This window comes from Nannospalax galili, unplaced genomic scaffold, assembly GCF_000622305.1.
Source record: "Nannospalax galili isolate Female #2095 unplaced genomic scaffold, S.galili_v1.0 scaffold548, whole genome shotgun sequence".
NCBI lineage: Eukaryota > Metazoa > Chordata > Mammalia > Rodentia > Spalacidae > Nannospalax > Nannospalax galili.
In genome coordinates this window covers 1711900-1718569 of record NW_008358999.1, presented here as the reverse complement: position 1 = coordinate 1718569, position 6670 = coordinate 1711900, and the positions used below count along the sequence as shown (strand labels likewise).

At 50.0% G+C, this 6670-nt stretch overlaps 1 protein-coding gene across 2 annotated transcripts in view; it reads left to right on the top strand.

Annotated features, from left to right (window-relative positions):
• Kazn (kazrin, periplakin interacting protein) overlaps window positions 1-6670 on the top strand; it is a 434248-nt gene that overhangs the window by 271082 nt on the left and 156496 nt on the right. The window lies entirely within an intron of this gene.

The following is a 6670-nucleotide window of genomic DNA, read 5'->3' as shown; positions in this document are numbered from 1 at the left end:
ATAAATAAATAATAAAAATAAGTAAATAAAATGTAATAAAAAGTATTTAAAGAACATACCAAGACCCCGTCTTAGCACAGTCTGAGCAGCAGGTCACAGAGACAGCTGCGCCCTGGAAAATGCTCCCAATGCCCTGTTCTGCCCAAGGCCTGAGCTAAGCCTCCTGCCTCTAGGGCAGGCCATTTGGGGTCCCAAGAAGACAGTCAAAGGGTATGATATGAGTCTGACAGGCTGACAAAAGTCTCCAGCCTGGGCAGGCAGATGGTGGAGTGGACCTCAGGTCAGATCCTTCACCCACCGAGGACCAGGTCTGAGGAGAATCTGGGAGAAAATCCAATCTGATTCTCCCTTCTGCACCTGTGCCCCAGAATCCTGCTGGGGTGACTGAGGAAAGAAGGGGAGATTAACACTTTCCCCACCTGTGGCCTCGGCCACAGAGGTAGCCCAGGGCTTGATAAATCACTTCCAAATCACCCCAGAGTCACTAATAGAAGGCAAAATGCATAGAAATTACTGGAGGGCTTGCCTGGCTTGCCTGTCCCTCTCCCCAAGAAATGGCCCACCTTCTAGGTCTTGAGGTTTCACTGTAAGCCAGACACAGTGCAGGGGTGGACATGGGCCTCATCTCGCAGCAGACTCAACCCAGCCAGCAGTTACTGCAAACATCACTGCTTAGCGGCAAGGAAATGAGCCTCCAGGGATGAAATGATTTGTCTGAGATCCCATGTTAGTGAGTTCCAGAGCTGGATTTGAACCTTGGGGTCTCTCCCTCCAGAAATGTCCTCCTGAAGTGGGCAGCTCCTAAGATGGCCCCATGAGTCCTTCCTCATGGTGTCAACACTCATTTAGCCCCTTCCCTTCAAGTGTTGGTGAGACCTGGTGACGCACCCTGAGGAGCAGAAAAGGAAAACGGGGATGGGTGCCGTTTCCAAGTTGAGCATCCATCCGGGCACTGGCCCTTGCTCTTTCTCAGAACCTCTGTGGGACACAAGCTGTCTCCTGTGGGCTGAGGCTCTCGAGCTTCCTCCAGGGGGAACTGAACTGACCACAGGAGCGAGTCGGGAAGCAGGCATTTTCCAGGTGAGCTTGAGCTGACAACAGCCCCAAAGGCCACCTTTCTGAAATCTATGAGTGACCTGGAACCAGAGCTCCCAGCGACACCACACCTGGATTCCTGACCCTTACAGTCGGTGAGGTCATTGATCCTTGTTTTATGCCACTGTGTCTGATTTGGTATGATTTGTTACACAGCAGTAGGAGGCTAATGCACCTCCTGTTAGCATTCACACACACACACACACACACACACACACAATCTCCAAGAGAAAGAATAAAAATAAGTGAAAAAAGCTATTCATGGTAGTGCACATCTACAATCCCAGCACTCAAGAGGTGCAGGCAAGAGTTTAAGGCCAGCCTCAACTCTTCAGTAAGCTTAGGCCAGCCTGGCCTACATCAGACCCTATCTTCTTTTCTTTAAAAAAAAAAAAAAAAGTAATGTGGGGCTAGAGAGATAGCTCAGTGATAAAGAGCACTGGCTACTCTTCCAGAAGACCTGGGTTCAGTTCCCAGCACCCACATGGCAGGTAACAACCATCCATAACTTCAGGAGATCCAATACCCTCTTCTGACCCCTGCGGTGCACTTACATACATTCAAGCCAAAAATTCAAACACATGAAATGAAACCAAATAAATCAGGGCTAGAGAGATGGCTCAGTGGTTAAGAACACTTGTTGTTGGTCTTCCAGAGGACCTGCGTTTAATTCCCAGCAACCACATCAGGGAACTTACAACCACCTATAACTCTAGCTCCTGGGGGATCCAATGCCCCTGGCCTCTGTCAGCACCTGCACTCACATATACACATATTTAAAAATAAAAAAAATCTTTAAAAAATAAAATCAATCAGAGATAAGTTTTTAAGTGTAATGGGCCAGAACCCCTCTCCCTACACACTCTCTAAGCCTGTGTTCCAATGTGCTTTTGCTTAAATGCAGATATAGAAAGCCACATATCCATGGTCACACACCAGCCAGGAGGGTCACTGGCACTGCAGCTGATGCGAGTCTCTTCCCCGAGAGGTCTTGCCAGGTGGGGAGTTCACAAGGGTGTCAGAAAACTGCGTTGTTTGGATGTCTTAGCCACAGGCCTTTGGAGTTGGTATGGTCACAAGTTGGCCAAAGGCTACAATGGAACCTCTTCTCCAGGAGCCTAGGGGTGCAGTTCAGTTTTGTTAGAGTTCTTTTCTTCAAAAGCACGAGACCCTGGGTTCAGTCACCAGCAATATTTGAAACCAGGTATGATGGTCCAAGCTTATAATTCAAGCATTTGAGGTGGAGGCAGGACGATCAGAAGTTTAAGGTCATCTTTGCCTACATAGTGTTTGAGACTACATGAGATCCTGCCAATAAATAAATAAGGGGTCAGAAAGATAACTCGGCAGTTAAGAGCACTGGCTGCTCTTGCAGAGGACAGTTCGGTTCCCAGCACCCATGTGGCGGTTCACAACTGTTTATAACTCCAGTTCCAGGGGATCTGATGCTCTCTTCTAGCCTCTGCCATCACTGCTGTGCATGGACATACATGCAAGCAAAGCACTCATACACTCATAAAATAAAAACAGATAAATATTTTAAAACATCAAATAAATAAGGGTCCATTGAGATTCTGCGGTCAGCAAAGAGTTTGTCTTGTAAACTGAGTTCCATCCCAGGAACCCACATAAAGGTGGAAGGGGAAAGCCGACTCTACAAAGTTGTCCTTTGACCTCAATACACATGCAGTGGCATGGGCACACCTCACTCCCCTCTTCTCTCTCTCTCTCTCTCCCCTCTCTCTCTCCATATACACACAGTAATAATAATAATAATACATAAAAATTTTAAAATAAATAAAGTACAATCTCTTATAGGTAACACAATAGAAACAGTCTAGAAAGGGTACCCAGAGGCCTCTGATGGGCTCAAATCTGCAGTGTCAAAGCAGCTGGCAAAAGTAACTGTGTTGCTAAATAGGATGCTTCTGGGCTTTGTTCCGGAAGCTCCACTTGTTTGTAGTGCGCTGGAGATTTAAAGAAAGTCCGCCTGGGAATGAGGGGGCACTGTGGGAGGACCTGCTCTGACCCCTGTGTCCCCAGGCTCCTTTGTGTTTTCTTTCGTGGCTCCCTGTCAGCCTGAGGGCAGGGTCAGGGGGTACCATCTGGCCTCAGGGTGCAGAACCAGAGCAGGCCCCCACCGCTGGCTGGACCACACTTCTCTCTCACCTCTTTGACTTTCCAACCATTGCCTCTACTCTGTAAATGAGTTGCCACAGGGCTGATGGGAACCTGTCTGACCCTACTGTCTGTCTGACAATCTCCGGGTCCTCCCTTCTGCAGTTCTGCTGAGCTCAGACAGAGCAAACAACCCCAGGCCCAGCTGCACCACTCCAGTTCCCTGTAGATCCTTAGCACATGCAGTATTTCCGGCTTCCAGGGCAATAAGAGGCCCCTAGTTTGATAGATTTAGAGAGATAGATGATAGATAAAATTGGGCTGAGGAAATGGTTCAGTGGTAACGTGCAACGGCCTGAGTTCGATCCCCAGAACCCAAGTAAGAAAATGGATGCAGAATGCATTCATAACCTCAGCATACCAGAGGTGGAGAAAGGGCCTCCCGGCCAGCCTGGCCCCCTGGCTTATGTGGTGAGCTGTAGGCCAGGGAGGGACCCTGTCTCAGAAACAAAATGTAGCTGGCATAGTGGCAGACACCTTTAATCCCAGCTCTCAGGAGACAGAGGCAGGCAGATCTCTGTGAAATTGAGGCCAGCTGGTTTCAGGCCAACCGGGGGGGACAGGGATATCCCCTCAGATATCACCTGAGAAATGACACCCAAGGTCATCCTCTGATCTCCATACACATACACACACACACACACACACACACACACACACACACACACAAACCTCACATACACATACACAGATGCTGTGCCAGGACCTAGCTTTGCCGAGTCAGGATAGCTGCAGAAATTCCCCAGGGCTGTGTGTGACCTTGTGACCCTTCTGACTGGGATGATTGAAATGCAGCAGGGAAGTTTGTGTAAGCGTCTTTGTGGAGAGAGAGCCTTGGTGACTGTGGACTAGACAGAAACTTCTAGACATGCTTACTTTGTGATTCTTCCTCCGTCTCCTTCTTCTTAAACTGTAAAGAACTGTCAGCATTCCAAACTAAGAAGGACATCTGGAATCACTGGGCCTGCATTCCTGTGTCTCTGCCTCCTCCAGGGCTGGTGGCCTCTTCTTCTTCACAGTCCCTACCACACCCTAGTGTTTCCTCAATGCCAAAGTCAAGTAGCCAGTGCTATCTACGCATGTTCTCTTGTTCTGGAGTTGAAGGGAAAAGCATGTCTCTTACAGGAATGGAAGAACAGCCAGACATGGTGGCTTACACCTGTAGTCCCAACACTCAGGCAGGAGAATCAATGAAAGTTCAAGGCTAGCCTCAGCTACACAGTGAGTTCTAGACTAGCTAGGGCAACATAATGAGACCCTGTCTCAAACAAACAAACAACCCCCCCCCACACACAAAACAAAAGAGTTCTCTGTACTTTAGTAAAGGTGGGGATGTTTCTCTGTGAGTGGTTTTATTTTTTGTTGTCATTTTTGTTTTCTCAGACAGGGCCTTATACTATAGCTCAGGCTAGTCTGCAACTCACTCTATAGCCCACGTTGGCTTTGAACATATGCTTTAGCTTGCTGAGCCATTATGCCCAACCTTTTCTAAGTGTTTAATAGACAAGGAGTTCATATTTGCTTTCTATTGCTGTAATAAACACCACAACCAAAAGCAAGTTAGAGGAGGAAAGGGCTTACACTCCAGGTCACAGGACAGGAACACGAGGCAGGATGCTGGAGGCAGGAACCATGAGAAACACTGCTTGTTGGCTGGTTCACTGGCTTGGTCATGCTCAGCTAGTTTTCTTATACAGCCTAGGCCTACCTGTCTAGGGATGGTACCACCCACAGGGTCTGGGTCCTCCTGCATCAATTAGCAATCAAGACAGTGCCCCACAGACATGAGCTGGGGAATTCTTCAAGTGCATTCCATCTATTCAAGGTTATTTAAAAAAAAAAAAAAAAAAAAAAAAAAAAAAAAAAAAAAAAAAAAACTAGCCGAGACACAAGGGGGAGGTTAAGTCAAAAGAACACAGCCTGAATGTCCAAAGGTAACATCCCTCAACACTCAGTGCATAACCCACCTCACTGCTTCCTGTCCCCCATGGGTCCCTGGAGGTGTCCAGGCAACAAGCAGATGTCTCCAGATCCAGGGCCTGACAAGGGCATTCCCTGCTTCTCCATCCTCAACGGCTCTGAGAGAACTTTCTTCTGTTCCATTCTTCTTATCCCAGCAAATGCAGAGGGCCTGGGGACCTATTGCTGCTTGGTGCTGGGTCCATGCCCTTCCTCCAGGGCTGCATGGATGCTTAAGCCATGAGTCGATTTTCTTACACAGCTGAGGACACCAGCAGCAGGATGTGGTGTGTTCATCTGCCCTCCATGGTGATCAGTGCTCACAGTTAGGGAATGGGAGGAGGGTCTCAGCACTACTGTGAACTCCACAGCTGGGCCAGTTTCCCAGGGGGTGGGGGTGGGGGGTGATTGGAGTAGGGAGTAGAAGCTGGGAAGGCCATGATGGTGAGTGGCCAGACCTCTGTGGTTGAGAGGCTGGGTTCCTTGCCTACTGTCAGGAAAGGGACTGTAAAAGGTTTCAGATTTGGGAGAAAGTAATTTGGTTCCCACAACTTGTTGGAGAGCGTTTTTGCCAGTGGCCTAGAAATTCCCACAGCTCAGGCAGTGATAGGGGAAGCCACAGGTCACAGAGCCAGAACAGGGATACATTCTGCTTAGAAGGATTGGGGGCAGTGAGCTTGTCCTGACTCCAGAACAGTGTTGACGCCTCACCTGGCTACACAGTTTGGCTCCCTGGAGTCTACAGCAAGGGAAAGCTAGTCCTGGCTCCTGGGGTTGTGGAGAGATAATTAGTCCTTCTAAAGAGCATCATAATCCCAGATCAAAGGGGTCCCCCAGCTGCAAAGCACTTTACAGAGGAACACCCACTCCAGCCCACTCCAGCGGTCGATGTAGAGTCGCAGACCCTACAAGGTGCCATCTCAGCCTGGGCTTGTCTGACCTAGAAGCCCGGTCGTCAGCTAACACTAGGCAGTCACTTCACTTGGAAGGTCACCAGAGTGGTGCGTTTGTACACTGGCATGCCAGGCCTGCACCCTTCCTTCTGGCGCACTTGGGGCTTTCCAAGACCAGGCTTGAGTCCTGTGACTCTCGATCCCTGTGATACCAGCCATTTACCTTTCCCATAAGTTTCTCTAGGAATAACCATACTGGGGCCGCGTGGAGTGGTCAGGGGTGCAGAGTCCGGCGCTGCGGAGGGGCGGGGAGAGGGCGTGTCCGGGGCGGGGCCAGCGGGTGCCCTCTCCAGCCCGGAAGGAGCTGGAGGAGGAGCCCTGGGCAATCTAGAGTCGTTCCCACGTGAGAGGCTCGCGGCCGGATTCCTCCCGTGCATCCGGCGGGACTGAGATCGCTGGCCCGGCGGGCGCGGGCGGCTGGATGCGGCGGCTGCCGGGGCAGCTGTGAGCCGGCCTCCGGCCGTGGGAGCCCCACGCGCCGCCGT